Source organism: Ranitomeya imitator, chromosome 1 (assembly GCF_032444005.1).
Source record: "Ranitomeya imitator isolate aRanImi1 chromosome 1, aRanImi1.pri, whole genome shotgun sequence".
Taxonomy (NCBI): Eukaryota; Metazoa; Chordata; class Amphibia; order Anura; family Dendrobatidae; genus Ranitomeya; species Ranitomeya imitator.
This window is the reverse complement of record NC_091282.1, coordinates 260500371-260519493: the sequence shown is the minus strand read 5'-3', so window position 1 is coordinate 260519493 and position 19123 is coordinate 260500371. Positions and strand designations below refer to the sequence as shown.

The 19123-nt window shown below is 49.7% G+C and overlaps 1 protein-coding gene across 2 annotated transcripts in view; it reads right to left on the bottom strand.

Moving 5' to 3' along the window:
- AACS (acetoacetyl-CoA synthetase) overlaps positions 1-19123 on the bottom strand; it is a 185412-nt gene that overhangs the window by 86879 nt on the left and 79410 nt on the right. The window lies entirely within an intron of this gene.

Sequence of the window (19123 nt, the reverse complement as noted above, 5' to 3'; positions counted from 1 at the left end):
GAAGTATATTGTCAGAAATTTAGAAAATGGTCAGTACTCACTCTGTGGAATGAATCTGCACTAGCGGCTTTGTTCAGAAAGGGTCTCTCTGAAGCTCTTAAGGATGTAATGGTGGGATTTCCTATGCCTGCTGGTTTGAATGAGTCTATGTCCTTGGCCATTCAGATCGGTCGTCGCTTGCGCGAGCGTAAATCTGTGCACCATCTGGCGGTATTGTCTGAGAGTAAGCCTGAGCCTATGCAGTGCGACAGGACTATGACTAAAGTAGAACGGCACGAACACAGACGTCTGAACAGACTGTGTTTCTATTGTGGTGATTCTACTCATGCTATTTCTAATTGTCCTAAACGCACTAGGCGGTTCGATAGCTCTGCCGTTATTGGTACTGTACAGTCCAAATTCCTTTTGTCCATTACCTTAATGTGCTCTTTGTCATCATATTCTGTCATGGCGTTTGTGGATTCAGGCGCTGCCCTGAATCTGATGGATTTGGATTATGCTAAACGTTGTGGATTTTTCTTGGAGCCTTTGCGGTGTCCTATTCCGTTGAGAGGAATTGATGCTACACCTCTGGCCAAGAATAAGCCTCAGTACTGGGCCCAGCTGACCATGTGCATGGCTCCTGCACATCAGGAAGTTATTCGCTTTTTGGTACTGCATAATTTGCATGATGTGGTCGTGTTGGGGTTGCCATGGCTACAAACCCATAATCCAGTATTGGATTGGAACTCTATGTCGGTAACCAGCTGGGGTTGTCAGGGAGTACATGGCGATGTTCCATTTTTGTCTATTTCGTCATCCATTCCTTCTGACATCCCAGAGTTCTTGTCGGACTTTCAGGATGTATTTGAAGAGTCCAAGTCTGATGCCCTTCCTCCGCATAGGAATTGTGATTGTGCTATCGATTTGATTCCTGGTAGTAAATTCCCTAAGGGTCGTTTATTTAATTTGTCCGTACCTGAACACACCGCTATGCGCAGTTATGTGAAGGAGTCCCTGGAGAAGGGACATATTCGCCCATCGTCGTCACCATTGGGAGCAGGGTTCTTTTTTGTAGCCAAGAAGGATGGTTCGCTAAGACCGTGTATTGATTACCGCCTTCTTAATAAGATCACTGTTAAGTTTCAGTATCCCTTGCCATTGATTTCTGACTTGTTTGCTCGGATTAAGGGGGCTAGTTGGTTTACTAAGATTGATCTTCGTGGTGCGTATAATCTGGTGAGAATCAGGCAGGGAGATGAATGGAAAACGGCATTTAATACGCCCGAGGGTCATTTTGAGTATCTGGTGATGCCGTTCGGACTTGCCAATGCTCCATCTGTTTTTCAGTCTTTTATGCATGACATTTTCCGTGAGTATCTGGATAAATTCTTGATTGTTTACTTGGATGACATTTTGATCTTCTCAGATGATTGGGAGTCTCATGTGAAGCAAGTCAGAATGGTTTTCCAGGTACTGCGTGCTAATTCCTTGTTCGTGAAGGGATCAAAGTGTCTCTTCGGTGTGCAGAAAGTTTCATTTTTGGGGTTCATCTTTTCCCCTTCTACTATCGAGATGGATCCGGTTAAGGTTCAGGCCATCCAGGATTGGACTCAGCCGACATCTCTAAAAAGTTTGCAGAAATTCCTGGGCTTTGCTAATTTTTATCGTCGCTTCATCTGTAATTTTTCTAGCATTGCCAGACCATTGACCGATTTGACCAAGAAGGGTGCTGATTTGGTTAATTGGTCTTCTGCTGCCGTGGAAGCTTTTCAGGAGTTGAAGCGTCGTTTTTGCTGTGCCCCTGTGTTGTGTCAACCTGATGTTTCTCTTCCGTTCCAGGTCGAGGTTGATGCTTCTGAGATTGGTGCAGGGGCGGTTTTGTCACAGAGAGGTTCTGGTTGCTCAGTGTTCAAACCATGTGCTTTCTTTTCCAGGAAATTTTCTGCTGCTGAGCGTAATTATGATGTGGGCAACCGAGAGTTGCTGGCCATGAAGTGGGCATTCGAGGAGTGGCGTCATTGGCTTGAGGGTGCTAAGCATCGCGTGGTGGTTTTGACTGATCATAAGAACCTTACTTATCTTGAGTCTGCCAAGCGCTTGAATCCTAGACAGGCCCGTTGGTCGTTATTTTTTGCTCGTTTTGATTTTGTGATTTCATACCTTCCGGGCTCTAAAAATGTGAAGGCGGATGCTCTGTCTAGGAGTTTTGTGCCCGACTCTCCGGGGTTATCTGAGCCGGCGAGTATCCTCAAGGAAGGAGTCATTGTGTCTGCCATCTCCCCTGATTTGCGGAGAGTGTTGCAGAAATTTCAGGCTAATAAACCTGATCGTTGTCCGGCCGAGAAACTGTTCGTCCCTGATAGGTGGACTAGTAAAGTTATCTCTGAACTTCATTGTTCGGTGCTGGCCGGTCATCCAGGAATCTTTGGTACCAGGGAGTTGGTTGCTAGATCCTTCTGGTGGCCATCTCTGTCACGGGATGTGCGTGCTTTTGTGCAGTCCTGTGGAATTTGTGCTAGGGCTAAGCCCTGCTGTTCACGTGCCAGTGGGTTGCTTTTGCCCTTGCCGGTCCCGAAGAGGCCTTGGACACATATTTCGATGGATTTCATTTCTGACCTTCCCGTTTCTCAAAAGATGTCTGTCATTTGGGTGGTCTGTGATCGCTTTTCTAAAATGGTCCATCTGGTGCCCTTGGTTAAATTGCCTTCCTCCTCTGATTTGGTGCCTTTGTTCTTCCAGCATGTGGTTCGTTTACATGGCATTCCTGAGAATATTGTTTCTGACAGAGGTTCCCAGTTTGTCTCGAGGTTCTGGCGAGCCTTTTGTGGTAGGATGGGCATTGACCTATCTTTTTCCTCGGCCTTCCATCCTCAGACTAATGGCCAGACCGAACGAACCAATCAGACCTTGGAAACATATCTGAGATGTTTTGTTTCCGCTGACCAGGATGATTGGGTGTCATTTTTGCCGTTGGCTGAGTTCGCCCTTAATAATCGGGCCAGCTCGGCTACCTTGGTCTCTCCATTTTTCTGCAATTCTGGGTTCCATCCTCGTTTCTCTTCAGGACAGGTTGAGTCTTCGGACTGTCCTGGTGTGGATTATGTGGTGGACAGGTTGCAGCAGATCTGGACTCAGGTAGTGGACAATTTGACCTTGTCCCAGGAGAAGGCTCAGCTTTTCGCTAATCGCAGACGCCGTGTGGGACCCCGACTTCGTGTTGGGGATCTGGTTTGGTTATCTTCTCGTCATATACCTATGAAGGTTTCCTCTCCTAAATTTAAACCTCGTTTTATTGGTCCGTATAGGATTTCTGAGATTCTCAATCCGGTGTCTTTTCGTCTGACCCTCCCAGACTCCTTTTCCATACATAATGTATTCCATAGGTCGTTGTTGAGGAGATACGTGGCACCTATGGTTCCATCTGTGGAGCCTCCTGCCCCTGTTTTGGTGGAGGGGGAATTGGAGTATATTGTGGAGAAGATTTTGGATTCTCGTGTCTCTAGACGGAAACTCCAGTATCTGGTCAAATGGAAGGGTTATGCTCAGGAAGATAATTCCTGGGTTTTTGCCTCTGATGTCCATGCCCCAGATCTTGTTCGTGCCTTTCATGTGGCTCATCCTGGTCGGCCTGGGGGTTCTGGTGAGGGTTCGGTGACCCCTCCTCAAGGGGGGGGTACTGTTGTGAATTCTGTGGCTGAGTTCACTTCTGTGGTCACAAGTGGTATTGCAGTCTCTGGGCTTCCTCCCTCAGGTGTTTTGGTGAGCTCGTTGGCTGCCTTGCTATTTAGCTCCACCTGAGTCTGTCTTCCTTGCTCCTTGTCAATGTTCCAGTGTTGGATCTGAGCTACTGCATCTTTCCTTGGGCCTGCTGCTCTGCTAGATAAGTGCTTCTAGTTTATTTTCTGTTTTTTTTGTCCAGCTTGTTATTATCTTTTGCTGGAAGCTCTGAGAAGCAAGGGGTGCACCGCCGTGCTGTTAGTTCGGCACGGTGGGTCTTTTTGCCCCTTTGCGTGGTTTTCGTTTTAGGGTTTTTTGTAGACTGCATAGTTCTCTTTGCTATCCTCGCTCTGTCTAGAATATCGGGCCTCACTTTGCTGAATCTATTTCATTCCTACGTTTGTCTTTTCATCTTGCTAACAGTCATTATATGTGGGGGCTGCCTATTCCTTTGGGGTATTTCTCTGAGGTAAGTCAGGCTTGTATTTCTATCTTCAGGCTAGTCAGCTCCTCAGGCAGTGCCGAGTTGCATAGGTAGTTGATAGGCGCAATCCACTGCTGCTTCCAGTTGTGTGAGGATAGATCAGGTACTGCAGTCTACAGAGATTCCACGTCTCAGAGCTCGTCCTATTGTTTTGGGTTATTGCCAGATCTCTGTATGTGCGCTGATTACTGCACGCTGTGTTGCCTGATTGCCAGCCATAACACCTCCCTATATACAGCATGAGCCACACAGCCTCCCCATGTACAGCAGGAGCCCCACACAGCCTCCCCATGTACAGCATGAGCCCCACACAGCCTCCCCATGTACAGCATGGTCCCCATTCAGCCTCCCCATGTACAGCATGAGCCCCACACAGCCTCCCCATGTACAGCATGGTCCCCACACAGCCTCCCCATGTACAGCATGACCCCACACAGCCCCCCTATATACAGCATGAGCCCCACACAGCCTCCCCATGTACAGCATGACTCCCACACAGCCTCCCCATGTACAGCATGACCCCCACACAGCCTCCCCATGTACAGCATGACCCCACACAGCCCCCCTATATACAGCATGAGCCCCACACAGCCTCCCCATGTACAGCATGATCCCCACACAGCCTCCCCATGTACAGCATGAGCCCCACACAGCCTCACCATGTACAGCATGAGCCTCCCCATGTACAGCATGAGCCCCACATAGCCTCCCCATGTACAGTATGAGCCCCACTCAGCCTCCCCATGTACAGCATGACCCCACACAGCCTCCCCATGTACAGCATGGTCCCCACACAGCCTCCCCATGTACAGCATGAGCCCCACACAGCCTCCCCATGTACAGCATGAGCCCCACACAGCCTCCCCATGTAGAGCATGAGCCTCCCCATGTACAGCATGAGCCCCACATAGCCTCCCCATGTACAGTATGAGCCCCACTCAGCCTCCCCATGTACAGCATGACCCCACACAGCCTCCCCATGTACAGCATGGTCCCCACACAGCCTCCCCATGTACAGCATGAGCCCCACAGCCTCCCCATGTACAGCATGAGCCCCACACAGCCTCCCCATGTACAGCATGAGCCCCACTCAGCCTTCCCATGTACAGCATGAGCCCCACACAGCCTCCCCATGTACAGCATGAGCCCCACTCAGCCTCCCCATGTACAGCATGACCCCACACAGCCCCCCTATATACAGCATGAGCCCCACAGCCTCCCCATGTACAGCATGAGCCCCACACAGCCTCCCCATGTACAGCATGAGCCCCACACAGCCTCCCCATGTACAGCATGAGCCCCACACAGCCTCCCCATGTACAGCATGAGCCCCACTCAGCCTCCCCATGTACGGCATGAGCCCCACACAGCCTCCCCATGTACAGCATGAGCCCCACACAGCCTCCCCATGTGCAGCATGAGCCGCACAAAGATTCCCCATGTACAGCATGAACCCCACACAGCCTCCCCATGTACTGCATGAGCCCCAGTTTTCCCATATGCTTCAAGAGCCTTCTTGCATACAGAATAAGCCCCACATTCTCTCCACATACTGAATGGAGGCCCCACACAGTCTTCCATATACTGCATAAGGCCCCCACAGCCTCCCCATATACTGATTGAGACCCTCAGCCTCCCCATATATTGCATGAAAGTATACAGCCTTCCCATAGCCTCACTACGTGCAGCATGATACCCCCATAGCCTCCCCATGTGCAGCATGACACCCCCATAGCCTCCCCATGTACATCATGACACCCCCATAGTCTCCCTGTGTGCAGCATGACACCCCCGTGTGCAGCATGACACCCCCGTGTGCAGCATGTAATCCCCATAGCCTCCCCATGTGCTGCATGTCATCCCCATAGAATCTCCATGTTCACCCCATAGAATCCTCATGTTCACTCTCATAGAATCCCCATGTTCACCCCCATAGAATCCCCATGTTCACCATCATGGAATCCCCATGTTCACCCCATGAAAAAAAAAAAAAACACCACATACTCACCTCGGTCCCGTTTCCAGGTGCCCTGCTTCTGCTTGTGTTGCTGTCTCCGATGTGCTGACTCTTTGGCGGTACACACATTGTCTTGTTGGAAGGTGAACCTCCATCCCAGTCTCAAATCACTGACAGACTGAAACAGGTTTCGCTCAAGAATATCCCTGTATGTCGCACCATCCATCTTCCCCTCTACTCGGACCATTTTCCCTGTCCCTGCTGCCGAAAACTATCCCTACTGCATGCTGCTGCCACTACATTTCACTGTAGGGATGATGTTCTTGGGGTGATGTACTGTGTTGGTATGGCGCCAGACATAGTGTTTGCCTTGGTGGTCAAAAAGTTCAGTTTTGGTCTCATCTTACTACAACACCTTCCTCCATACATTTGAGGAGTCTCCCACATTTGTTTGGAAAACTCAAAACGAATCTTACAATTTTTGTGTGCAAGTAAAGACTTTTCCTGCCCACTCTTCCATAATGGCCATCTCATGGAGTGTATGGCTTATTGTGGTCGTATGGACAGATACTCCAGTCTCTGTTTGGCAACTCTGCACCACTTTCAGGGTTACCTTTGGTCTCTGTGCTGCCTCTGATTAATGCTCTCCTTGCCCGGGCTGAGAGTTTTTGTTAGTAGCCCTCTTTTGGCAGGTTTGTTGTGGTACCATGTTTTTTTCATTTAATGATAATGGATTTGATGGTGCTCCCGGGGGATCATCAGAGATTGGGACATTTTTTTTTCTACAACCCAACAATGACTTGTACTTCTCAACCACTTTGTCTCTGACTTGTTTGGAGATCTCCTTGGCCTTCATGGAGTTGTTTGGTTACAGGTGGACTCCCTTTCACACTACGCATGTGACTTATGAAGGTAATTGCTTGCACCAGAAATTTTTGGGGGCTTCATCACAAAAGTGGTGAATACATATGCACATGCCAAATTTTAGTTATTTGATCCCATAAATTTAAGCCTAGATCTTTTTATCACTTCACCAACTTAAGACTATTTAGTGTTGATGCATCACACACAAATCAGATCACAAATATATTTATACACAGGTTGTAATGTAACAAAATAGGTAAAAACCAAAGTGGGTGAATACTTTCACATGCCACTGTACATAAAAACCAAAGTGGGTGAATACTTTCACATGCCGCTGTACATGTGCTAATAAATCAGAAATCCTGGGTACACCATACAAAGCTGCGGTGTGTTGATTTCCCGAGCGCTCCTAAAACAAATCTTATCAAATTTGTAGTTTAAAGGCATAGAATAGTGTATTTCGCTCACGCAACCGTACAGAACAAATTTCACAAGGCATTCCTCCTGTAGTAAGTAAGACGTATACAGTACAGACCAAAAGTTTGGACACACCTTCTCATTTAAAGATTTTTTTCTGTATTTTCATGACTATGAAAATTGTACATTCACACTGAAGGTGTGAGGTTTTAGGAACTCCTAGAGTGAACCCGCAGAATCACGACAACGAACCTCCCAATGGTGAGCTGACCTGGTAGACCACCCCCAATACAGGGAGCGTTAGGGGCAGGCCTGAGGGAGACTATTGCCGCAGAAGCTGATACCCGGGAACAGGTGGTAGGAGATTCAAACGTAAGAGTGAAGACGCAGAACAGGCTGAGCAGAACAGAGACACAGAGTAGGCTGGATAGGCCCGAGACACGGGGCAGATAGGATATGACGGAGACACAGGACAGGCTAGGACTGGACAGAGATATGGCGGAGACACAGGACGAACGTCGACTGGGCAGAGGTATGGCGAAGACACAGGGCAGGCGTGGACTGGACAGAGATATGGCGGAGACACAAGGCAGGCGTGGACTGGGCAGAGATGTGGCGGAGACACAGGGCAGAAGTGGACTGGGCAGAGATATGGCGGAGACACAGGGCAGGCATGGACTAGGCAGAGATGTGGCAGAGACACAGGGCAGACGTGGACTGGGCAGAGGTATAGCGGAGACACAGGGCAGGCGTAGACTGGACAGAGATACAGGGCCCGAGTCATGAGAAGCACAAATGACAATCAGGCAAGGAGCAGTGGAAGGGTTTACCTTAGATACATGGTGAGCAGAAGGACTTCCGGGTCTGGGTCCTCCAGGGTCACAGAGAGGAGGTACGGAGCGCCTGTATATCAAAAGAGGAAATACGCGTGCGCAGATGAAACATGGAGTACGAGGTGCACACGCGCACGCGGTGAGAGCCAGGAAGCTGTGGTGAGTCAGAAGAGAGAAGAACGCGCGCCAGCAGGAGCGCGCCGGCGCAGGTAAGTATGTCGGCAAGCGGGAGAAGGGACTGCAGGCACGGCAGCAGGCATGGACTGGGCAGAGATGAAACATGGAGTGCGAGGTGCGCACGCGGCGAGAACCAGGAAGCTGCGGTGAGTCAGAAAAGAGAAGAACGCACAACAGCAGGAGGAGCGCGACGGTGCAGGTAAGTATGTCGGCAAGTGGGAGAAGGGGCGGCTGACGGGCCGGCAGGCACAGCAGCAGGGCCGGCAGGCACAGCAGCAGGAACGGCGGCGCAGAGCGGTGCCATGACAGAAGGCATCAAAACTATGAATTAACACATGTGGAATGTGTGAAACATCTGAAATTATGTCTTATATTCTAGGTTCTTCAAAGTAGCCACCTTTTGCTTTGATGACTGCTTTGCACACTCTTGGCATTCTCTTGATGAGCTTCGAGAGGTAGTATATATATATATATATATATATATATATATATATATATATATATATATATACACATACATACATACACATGTATATATTATGTATCTACATTTATCTATCTATCTATCTATATATCAATAACTCATCTGGCTCATCCACCAGTCTCCATTAATGACTCCATAGTCTCATTGTTCTTAAAATAAAGAAAAGCCTTTTATGTTGGTGTGGAAACTACTTGTTTAAGGCAAAAGACCTCCCTGCTAAAAATTGCTATGGGCAATTCATAAATGCACCCTGGTCTGCCATATTAGTTCTATGGGGCAAAGAAATGGATACAGGCTCCTTCCCAATAGAAACAAGAATGCTGTACAGGAAAAAGCCAAGATGCCCATGATTTCTTCTGGACAATGGTTTTTAGGTGAAAAACTTTCCAAATGTCAAACAATCCTTTCAATGTCTACAGGAAAAGTTAGGCTGGATCTGCGTAAAGCAGGAACAAGAATAATCTATGGTGAGTAATTAGAGGTGATAATGCAAAGAGAGCGGAGCAAATAAGGTAGAGTAATGGCAGACACAACTTTACTGCGGTAATCCGTTTCCTGCTCGGTCTTTTCCATCTGTTAGTGTTTGTTTTCCTAGAAGATGAGAACAGCCGGAACTGTCAGATCTTCGTTGATGTACACAACATGCGGCACCAAAATAATAACATGAAAATGTATTTATAAAGCTGAGAGTCAGTAAACCAAAATTTGCTTAAGATGTGTTAATAAATACTTAACATGTTGCCAAGAAGTGTAATGTCCCCTACTAGTCACCGCAGGGTCAGAATGTCAATCTATAGAAATGCGGCTTTTATACTCTAACTGGAAAAGACAAACGTAGGAATCAGATTTTATTCTCCAGCTTCATTTCCCTTCATACTCAGTCATACTGGGCCAGAGAGGAGAAGAAAATGACCATCTATGGCCCCTCATGGGGGCCGGATATTAATACCGTATATACTCGTGTATAAGTCAACCCGAGTATAAGCCGAGGCACCTAATTTTGCCACGAAAAACTGGGAAAACTTATTGACTCGAGTATGCATTGTCCCCTCATCCCTATCCTGGTATGCATGGCTCCCCATCCCTGTCCTTGTATGCATGGTTCCCCGTTCTTGTCTGCATGGCTCCCCATCCCTGTCCTTGTATGCATGGTTCCCCGTCCTTGTATGCATGGCTCCCCATCCCCATGTGCATGGCTCCCAGTCCCCGTATGCCTGGCTCCTTATTCCCTATCCTTGCATGCATGGCTCCCCATCCCTGTATGCATGGCTCCCTATCCCCGTCCTTGTATGCATGGCTCCCAATCCCCATTCTTGCATGCATGGTTCCCCATCCCCGTCCTTGTATGCATGGCTCCCAATCCCCGTCCTTGTATGCATGGCTGCCAATCCCCGTCCTTGTATGCATGGCTCCCCATCCCCGTCCTTGTATGCATGGCTCCCCATCCCCGTCCTTGTATGCATGGCTCCCCATCCCTGTCCTTGTATGCATGGCTCCCCATCCCCGTCCTTGTATGCATGGCTCCCCATCCCCGTCCTTGTATGCATGGCTCCCCATCCCCGTCCTTGTATGCATGGTTCCCCATCCCCGTCCTTGTATGCATGGCTCCCCATCCCCGTCCTTGTATGCATGGCTCCCCATCCCCATCCTTGTATGCATGGCTCCCAATCCCCGTCCTTGTATGCATGGCTCCCCATCCTTGTATGCATGGCTCCCCATCCCCGTCCTTGTATGCATGGCTCCCCATCCCCATGTACATGGCTCCCCGTCCCCGTATGCCTGGCTCCTTATTCCCTATCCTTGCATGCATGGCTACCCATCCCCGTCCTTGTATGCATGGCTCCCTATCCCCGTCCTTGTATGCATGGCTCCCAATCCCCGTCCTTGTATGCATGGCTCCCTATCCCCGTCCTTGTATGCATGGCTCCCTATCCCCATTCTTGCATGCATGGTTCCCCATCCCCGTCCTTGTATGCATGGCTCCCAATCCCCGTCCTTGTATGCATGGCTCCCCATCCCCGTCCTTGTATGCATGGTTCCCCATCCCCGTCCTTGTATGCATGGCTCCCCATCCCCGTCCTTGTATGCATGGCTCCCAATCCTCATCCTTGTATGCATGGCTCCCAATCCCCATTCTTGCATGCATGGTTCCCCATCCCCATCCTTGTATGCATGGCTCCCAATCCCCGTCCTTGTATGCATGGTTCCCCATCCCCGTCCTTGTGTGCATGGTTCCCCATCCCCGTCCTTGTATGCATGGTTCTCCATCCCCGTCCTTGTATGCATGGTTCCCCATCCCCGTCCTTGTATGCATGGCTCCCCATCCCCGTCCGTGTATGCATGGCTCCCAATCCCCATTCTTGCATGCATGGTTCCCCATCCCCATCCTTGTATGCATGGCTCCCTGTCCCTGTTTGCATGGCTCCCCCTTCTTGTATGCATGGCTCCTTATACCCTATCTTATATGCATGGCTCCAGTCCCCAATCCTATAAAAAAAATCCCACTTACATGCCCTGTGCGCCCTAGCAGCATCTCGTTCCGCTGCCAGCATCTCTCCACGTCTAAGGGAGTGGTGAGGGGGGAATATTCATTATCTTAATGAGTGGCAGTTTGGAGAAGGCACCCTTCAAATATCAGGGACCTGGAGCAGTTTGCCAAAGAAGAATGGTCTAAAATTCCAGCAGAGCATTGTAAGAAACTCATTGATGGTTTTTTTAATCAGAAAATTTTTATTAAACAGCAAGGATAATACAAGTTATATTACATTCCTGTTCCTATTAAACATGTATAGATTTTTAAGAACATTTAACCCCAACCCAAACTCCAACAAACTCATTGATGGTTACCGGAAGTGGGTGGTCGCAGTTATTTTTGCTAAAGGTTGTGCAACCAAGTAAGTCAGGCTTGTATTTCTATCTTCAGGCTAGTCAGCTCCTCAGGCAGTGCCGAGTTGCATAGGTAGTTGATAGGCGCAATCCACTGCTGCTTCCAGTTGTGTGAGGATAGATCAGGTACTGCAGTCTACAGAGATTCCACGTCTCAGAGCTCGTCCTATTGTTTTGGGTTATTGCCAGATCTCTGTATGTGCGCTGATTACTGCACGCTGTGTTGCCTGATTGCCAGCCATAACACCTCCCTATATACAGCATGAGCCACACAGCCTCCCCATGTACAGCAGGAGCCCCACACAGCCTCCCCATGTACAGCATGAGCCCCACACAGCCTCCCCATGTACAGCATGGTCCCCATTCAGCCTCCCCATGTACAGCATGAGCCCCACACAGCCTCCCCATGTACAGCATGGTCCCCACACAGCCTCCCCATGTACAGCATGACCCCACACAGCCCCCCTATATACAGCATGAGCCCCACACAGCCTCCCCATGTACAGCATGACTCCCACACAGCCTCCCCATGTACAGCATGACCCCCACACAGCCTCCCCATGTACAGCATGACCCCACACAGCCCCCCTATATACAGCATGAGCCCCACACAGCCTCCCCATGTACAGCATGATCCCCACACAGCCTCCCCATGTACAGCATGAGCCCCACACAGCCTCACCATGTACAGCATGAGCCTCCCCATGTACAGCATGAGCCCCACATAGCCTCCCCATGTACAGTATGAGCCCCACTCAGCCTCCCCATGTACAGCATGACCCCACACAGCCTCCCCATGTACAGCATGGTCCCCACACAGCCTCCCCATGTACAGCATGAGCCCCACACAGCCTCCCCATGTACAGCATGAGCCCCACACAGCCTCCCCATGTAGAGCATGAGCCTCCCCATGTACAGCATGAGCCCCACATAGCCTCCCCATGTACAGTATGAGCCCCACTCAGCCTCCCCATGTACAGCATGACCCCACACAGCCTCCCCATGTACAGCATGGTCCCCACACAGCCTCCCCATGTACAGCATGAGCCCCACAGCCTCCCCATGTACAGCATGAGCCCCACACAGCCTCCCCATGTACAGCATGAGCCCCACTCAGCCTTCCCATGTACAGCATGAGCCCCACACAGCCTCCCCATGTACAGCATGAGCCCCACTCAGCCTCCCCATGTACAGCATGACCCCACACAGCCCCCCTATATACAGCATGAGCCCCACAGCCTCCCCATGTACAGCATGAGCCCCACACAGCCTCCCCATGTACAGCATGAGCCCCACACAGCCTCCCCATGTACAGCATGAGCCCCACACAGCCTCCCCATGTACAGCATGAGCCCCACTCAGCCTCCCCATGTACGGCATGAGCCCCACACAGCCTCCCCATGTACAGCATGAGCCCCACACAGCCTCCCCATGTGCAGCATGAGCCGCACAAAGATTCCCCATGTACAGCATGAACCCCACACAGCCTCCCCATGTACTGCATGAGCCCCAGTTTTCCCATATGCTTCAAGAGCCTTCTTGCATACAGAATAAGCCCCACATTCTCTCCACATACTGAATGGAGGCCCCACACAGTCTTCCATATACTGCATAAGGCCCCCACAGCCTCCCCATATACTGATTGAGACCCTCAGCCTCCCCATATATTGCATGAAAGTATACAGCCTTCCCATAGCCTCACTACGTGCAGCATGATACCCCCATAGCCTCCCCATGTGCAGCATGACACCCCCATAGCCTCCCCATGTACATCATGACACCCCCATAGTCTCCCTGTGTGCAGCATGACACCCCCGTGTGCAGCATGACACCCCCGTGTGCAGCATGTAATCCCCATAGCCTCCCCATGTGCTGCATGTCATCCCCATAGAATCTCCATGTTCACCCCATAGAATCCTCATGTTCACTCTCATAGAATCCCCATGTTCACCCCCATAGAATCCCCATGTTCACCATCATGGAATCCCCATGTTCACCCCATGAAAAAAAAAAAAAACACCACATACTCACCTCGGTCCCGTTTCCAGGTGCCCTGCTTCTGCTTGTGTTGCTGTCTCCGATGTGCTGACTCTTTGGCGGTACACACATTGTCTTGTTGGAAGGTGAACCTCCATCCCAGTCTCAAATCACTGACAGACTGAAACAGGTTTCGCTCAAGAATATCCCTGTATGTCGCACCATCCATCTTCCCCTCTACTCGGACCATTTTCCCTGTCCCTGCTGCCGAAAACTATCCCTACTGCATGCTGCTGCCACTACATTTCACTGTAGGGATGATGTTCTTGGGGTGATGTACTGTGTTGGTATGGCGCCAGACATAGTGTTTGCCTTGGTGGTCAAAAAGTTCAGTTTTGGTCTCATCTTACTACAACACCTTCCTCCATACATTTGAGGAGTCTCCCACATTTGTTTGGAAAACTCAAAACGAATCTTACAATTTTTGTGTGCAAGTAAAGACTTTTCCTGCCCACTCTTCCATAATGGCCATCTCATGGAGTGTATGGCTTATTGTGGTCGTATGGACAGATACTCCAGTCTCTGTTTGGCAACTCTGCACCACTTTCAGGGTTACCTTTGGTCTCTGTGCTGCCTCTGATTAATGCTCTCCTTGCCCGGGCTGAGAGTTTTTGTTAGTAGCCCTCTTTTGGCAGGTTTGTTGTGGTACCATGTTTTTTTCATTTAATGATAATGGATTTGATGGTGCTCCCGGGGGATCATCAGAGATTGGGACATTTTTTTTTCTACAAACCAACAATGACTTGTACTTCTCAACCACTTTGTCTCTGACTTGTTTGGAGATCTCCTTGGCCTTCATGGAGTTGTTTGGTTACAGGTGGACTCCCTTTCACACTACGCATGTGACTTATGAAGGTAATTGCTTGCACCAGAAATTTTTGGGGGCTTCATCACAAAAGTGGTGAATACATATGCACATGCCAAATTTTAGTTATTTGATCCCATAAATTTAAGCCTAGATCTTTTTATCACTTCACCAACTTAAGACTATTTAGTGTTGATGCATCACACACAAATCAGATCACAAATATATTTATACACAGGTTGTAATGTAACAAAATAGGTAAAAACCAAAGTGGGTGAATACTTTCACATGCCACTGTACATAAAAACCAAAGTGGGTGAATACTTTCACATGCCGCTGTACATGTGCTAATAAATCAGAAATCCTGGGTACACCATACAAAGCTGCGGTGTGTTGATTTCCCGAGCGCTCCTAAAACAAATCTTATCAAATTTGTAGTTTAAAGGCATAGAATAGTGTATTTCGCTCACGCAACCGTACAGAACAAATTTCACAAGGCATTCCTCCTGTAGTAAGTAAGACGTATACAGTACAGACCAAAAGTTTGGACACACCTTCTCATTTAAAGATTTTTTTCTGTATTTTCATGACTATGAAAATTGTACATTCACACTGAAGGTGTGAGGTTTTAGGAACTCCTAGAGTGAACCCGCAGAATCACGACAACGAACCTCCCAATGGTGAGCTGACCTGGTAGACCACCCCCAATACAGGGAGCGTTAGGGGCAGGCCTGAGGGAGACTATTGCCGCAGAAGCTGATACCCGGGAACAGGTGGTAGGAGATTCAAACGTAAGAGTGAAGACGCAGAACAGGCTGAGCAGAACAGAGACACAGAGTAGGCTGGATAGGCCCGAGACACGGGGCAGATAGGATATGACGGAGACACAGGACAGGCTAGGACTGGACAGAGATATGGCGGAGACACAGGACGAACGTCGACTGGGCAGAGGTATGGCGAAGACACAGGGCAGGCGTGGACTGGACAGAGATATGGCGGAGACACAAGGCAGGCGTGGACTGGGCAGAGATGTGGCGGAGACACAGGGCAGAAGTGGACTGGGCAGAGATATGGCGGAGACACAGGGCAGGCATGGACTAGGCAGAGATGTGGCAGAGACACAGGGCAGACGTGGACTGGGCAGAGGTATAGCGGAGACACAGGGCAGGCGTAGACTGGACAGAGATACAGGGCCCGAGTCATGAGAAGCACAAATGACAATCAGGCAAGGAGCAGTGGAAGGGTTTACCTTAGATACATGGTGAGCAGAAGGACTTCCGGGTCTGGGTCCTCCAGGGTCACAGAGAGGAGGTACGGAGCGCCTGTATATCAAAAGAGGAAATACGCGTGCGCAGATGAAACATGGAGTACGAGGTGCACACGCGCACGCGGTGAGAGCCAGGAAGCTGTGGTGAGTCAGAAGAGAGAAGAACGCGCGCCAGCAGGAGCGCGCCGGCGCAGGTAAGTATGTCGGCAAGCGGGAGAAGGGACTGCAGGCACGGCAGCAGGCATGGACTGGGCAGAGATGAAACATGGAGTGCGAGGTGCGCACGCGGCGAGAACCAGGAAGCTGCGGTGAGTCAGAAAAGAGAAGAACGCACAACAGCAGGAGGAGCGCGACGGTGCAGGTAAGTATGTCGGCAAGTGGGAGAAGGGGCGGCTGACGGGCCGGCAGGCACAGCAGCAGGGCCGGCAGGCACAGCAGCAGGAACGGCGGCGCAGAGCGGTGCCATGACAGAAGGCATCAAAACTATGAATTAACACATGTGGAATGTGTGAAACATCTGAAATTATGTCTTATATTCTAGGTTCTTCAAAGTAGCCACCTTTTGCTTTGATGACTGCTTTGCACACTCTTGGCATTCTCTTGATGAGCTTCGAGAGGTAGTATATATATATATATATATATATATATATATATATATATATACACATACATACATACACATGTATATATTATGTATCTACATTTATCTATCTATCTATCTATATATCAATAACTCATCTGGCTCATCCACCAGTCTCCATTAATGACTCCATAGTCTCATTGTTCTTAAAATAAAGAAAAGCCTTTTATGTTGGTGTGGAAACTACTTGTTTAAGGCAAAAGACCTCCCTGCTAAAAATTGCTATGGGCAATTCATAAATGCACCCTGGTCTGCCATATTAGTTCTATGGGGCAAAGAAATGGATACAGGCTCCTTCCCAATAGAAACAAGAATGCTGTACAGGAAAAAGCCAAGATGCCCATGATTTCTTCTGGACAATGGTTTTTAGGTGAAAAACTTTCCAAATGTCAAACAATCCTTTCAATGTCTACAGGAAAAGTTAGGCTGGATCTGCGTAAAGCAGGAACAAGAATAATCTATGGTGAGTAATTAGAGGTGATAATGCAAAGAGAGCGGAGCAAATAAGGTAGAGTAATGGCAGACACAACTTTACTGCGGTAATCCGTTTCCTGCTCGGTCTTTTCCATCTGTTAGTGTTTGTTTTCCTAGAAGATGAGAACAGCCGGAACTGTCAGATCTTCGTTGATGTACACAACATGCGGCACCAAAATAATAACATGAAAATGTATTTATAAAGCTGAGAGTCAGTAAACCAAAATTTGCTTAAGATGTGTTAATAAATACTTAACATGTTGCCAAGAAGTGTAATGTCCCCTACTAGTCACCGCAGGGTCAGAATGTCAATCTATAGAAATGCGGCTTTTATACTCTAACTGGAAAAGACAAACGTAGGAATCAGATTTTATTCTCCAGCTTCATTTCCCTTCATACTCAGTCATACTGGGCCAGAGAGGAGAAGAAAATGACCATCTATGGCCCCTCATGGGGGCCGGATATTAATACCGTATATACTCGTGTATAAGTCAACCCGAGTATAAGCCGAGGCACCTAATTTTGCCACGAAAAACTGGGAAAACTTATTGACTCGAGTATGCATTGTCCCCTCATCCCTATCCTGGTATGCATGGCTCCCCATCCCTGTCCTTGTATGCATGGTTCCCCGTTCTTGTCTGCATGGCTCCCCATCCCTGTCCTTGTATGCATGGTTCCCCGTCCTTGTATGCATGGCTCCCCATCCCCATGTGCATGGCTCCCAGTCCCCGTATGCCTGGCTCCTTATTCCCTATCCTTGCATGCATGGCTCCCCATCCCTGTATGCATGGCTCCCTATCCCCGTCCTTGTATGCATGGCTCCCAATCCCCATTCTTGCATGCATGGTTCCCCATCCCCGTCCTTGTATGCATGGCTCCCAATCCCCGTCCTTGTATGCATGGCTGCCAATCCCCGTCCTTGTATGCATGGCTCCCCATCCCCGTCCTTGTATGCATGGCTCCCCATCCCCGTCCTTGTATGCATGGCTCCCCATCCCTGTCCTTGTATGCATGGCTCCCCATCCCCGTCCTTGTATGCATGGCTCCCCATCCCCGTCCTTGTATGCATGGCTCCCCATCCCCGTCCTTGTATGCATGGTTCCCCATCCCCGTCCTTGTATGCATGGCTCCCCATCCCCGTCCTTGTATGCATGGCTCCCCATCCCCATCCTTGTATGCATGGCTCCCAATCCCCGTCCTTGTATGCATGGCTCCCCATCCTTGTATGCATGGCTCCCCATCCCCGTCCTTGTATGCATGGCTCCCCATCCCCATGTACATGGCTCCCCGTCCCCGTATGCCTGGCTCCTTATTCCCTATCCTTGCATGCATGGCTACCCATCCCCGTCCTTGTATGCATGGCTCCCTATCCCCGTCCTTGTATGCATGGCTCCCAATCCCCGTCCTTGTATGCATGGCTCCCTATCCCCGTCCTTGTATGCATGGCTCCCTATCCCCATTCTTGCATGCATGGTTCCCCATCCCCGTCCTTGTATGCATGGCTCCCAATCCCCGTCCTTGTATGCATGGCTCCCCATCCCCGTCCTTGTATGCATGGTTCCCCATCCCCGTCCTTGTATGCATGGCTCCCCATCCCCGTCCTTGTATGCATGGCTCCCAATCCTCATCCTTGTATGCATGGCTCCCAATCCCCATTCTTGCATGCATGGTTCCCCATCCCCATCCTTGTATGCATGGCTCCCAATCCCCGTCCTTGTATGCATGGTTCCCCATCCCCGTCCTTGTGTGCATGGTTCCCCATCCCCGTCCTTGTATGCATGGTTCTCCATCCCCGTCCTTGTATGCATGGTTCCCCATCCCCGTCCTTGTATGCATGGCTCCCCATCCCCGTCCGTGTATGCATGGCTCCCAATCCCCATTCTTGCATGCATGGTTCCCCATCCCCATCCTTGTATGCATGGCTCCCTGTCCCTGTTTGCATGGCTCCCCCTTCTTGTATGCATGGCTCCTTATACCCTATCTTATATGCATGGCTCCAGTCCCCAATCCTATAAAAAAAATCCCACTTACATGCCCTGTGCGCCCTAGCAGCATCTCGTTCCGCTGCCAGCATCTCTCCACGTCTAAGGGAGTGGTGA